This window comes from Oryzias melastigma, linkage group LG20, assembly GCF_002922805.2.
Source record: "Oryzias melastigma strain HK-1 linkage group LG20, ASM292280v2, whole genome shotgun sequence".
NCBI lineage: Eukaryota > Metazoa > Chordata > Actinopteri > Beloniformes > Adrianichthyidae > Oryzias > Oryzias melastigma.
Window position 1 is genome coordinate 12,834,163 of NC_050531.1, and position 2,093 is coordinate 12,836,255.

The window sequence follows — 2,093 nt, forward strand, 5'->3', positions numbered from 1 at the left end:
AACAGAATTATCCTTGCAGGTGACAGCAGAGAATTCTGGGTAGAACTGATCTGTGAAGTGGGACTGCGTTTCCTGAACACAAGCATGCAGGTAAATTATAGAGCTAATGCACAGAATAAAACTTTGATTTATAATTTTATGAACCTTGAATAAAGTTTTGAAACACATTCAGGCACATTGAAAAGCCTGGGTTTAACCACGCACTTTCTTTTTGTTGAGACGCCAAATTTTTCAAAGGTTCTTTAATTTTTTCTGCAATAGAAATGAAACTTTGTAAAGAATTATTGTTCTAAATGTCAAATCTAATATAAAACATATTTAAGAGAATCATTTGTGATATTTTTATTCCATTTTACACTTTTGGTCAAATGCAAAAAATATCAAAAATCTTCTGTCAAACAAATAAAAAAGGAAAATGCTTCCTTTCAATCTACTTTTTTTATTATTATTAATTTGCTATCTTCTTTCAACCTCACACAAAGATTCAGTTTTTCGGTGACATTTAATAATAAGATTCCTTAACCAGCTTTATTAACACATTAAAAAACATTATGAATGTGTGTAATGTCAACATTAATACAAAAAAAGTGATTTAAAAATTTAATGACAAAACTTAAATAATCTATTATTTATTAAATTGATTTGCATTTTACGTTAAAGCCGAAAAGCTACAGTAGAGGGATAAAAGAGCATCATGCGGCTCCAGAACCTCAGGGTGATGATCTAGTGCCACAAACGAATCTTGATAACCTGGTAAATTTTTAAAATCAATATTCTGAGCTTCATTTGATTGAAAATTGGCATATTTCCCACATATTGCTTGTCAATATTCAACATCTTGCATAAAATAATATGTTTAAAAGAATATTTTTTTTCAATAAACCCACATATTTGTTTGTCAAATTCTTCCTCCGTATTTAAGATAAAAGAAAACAAATGAGGCAATAACAAAAAAAAAAATCTCCTTTGTTCTTAGTACAAAACTATCTGTTAAATAAAAAAAAATTATTACATGCATGTTTTTTTATGTTCTCTGATTGTGTAAAACTCATTAAAAAATGTAGATTTCATGCGTTCTTTTTCATATGCACTGATTTATGAGCCTTAACCCACTTTAACCTCTAGAGGGAAGGCTAAAGCTTTCACAGTGGTCACAAACGTCCTACGTAAGTCCTGAATTATTTCTCATACATATTTTCGGGGGGTGGAGTAGGGGGGGAGGGGCGTCGCTGCATTCATTAGAGCTGTATAGTCGGCTTTGTGTTGGCCGCCCAGCCATTTTTCTTGTAAACTTTGTGAAAGCTAGTCATAACTTCCTGTTTTCCCCAAACAAGCATTATAATTTGCCAAGAAGACACACACACACACATATATGCATAAACACACTCCTGCTGATCCAAACCAGGCCTAAATGAGGGCTGCCAGCTCCTCTCATGTGGTCTCTCTGTGATGCTGGCTGCTCTGACTCTTCCAGCAGTTTCCCCTCACAGCTGCTCGCCATCCCCTGCCCTGATGAAAGGCCGCCCGTCTGTCAACGCCGGGACAAGGACAGAGCGGCCTCGCCGCATATGCAATTAGCATCACTTCACAGAGGTTCCAGCTCATCCAGACGACTTTTGCTTGTAATTTGTCCGTCCACAAAATAAGAAAGTCGACAGGGAAGCACCGCAGAATGCAGGATGGCATCCATCCATGAAAGAGTCAAATGAAAACATATTTATTTTTAATCAAAATAGTCTTTCATTTATTCATTGCATCAGAAATGATTGTTATGTACATATTTAATTTTCAAACGACGCATACATATGGCGAGCTTGTGGTTGAAGAGCTTTAAAGTCTTGGAATGTGCACATCATTGTCTTTGGTACATGATTTAAAACCGCCACCATCACCACAAATAAAACAGAATATTAATTCACAAATGCATGTGACTCTTTGGAGCTTCTGAAATCAAACAAAAACCTTTTGAAGGGCATTAAAGTAATTAGGACCACTTGTATTTCTTCATCAAAGATCTCATCATATATATATATGATTAAAAACAAACCAGTATTAAGGTAGCTTATCAAATGCATAGCATTTTATTTTTTTTT

The 2,093-nt window shown here is 34.5% G+C and overlaps 1 long non-coding RNA gene across 1 annotated transcript in view; it reads left to right on the top strand.

Moving 5' to 3' along the window:
* Positions 1-1,520: 1,520 nt before the first annotated feature.
* The window catches only part of LOC118600268, a 1,059-nt gene continuing 486 nt past the window's right edge, over positions 1,521-2,093 (top strand). The window contains exon 1 of the long non-coding RNA XR_004949889.1: positions 1,521-2,057. This is a non-coding gene — a long non-coding RNA (uncharacterized LOC118600268). The remainder of the gene's footprint in view (positions 2,058-2,093) is intronic.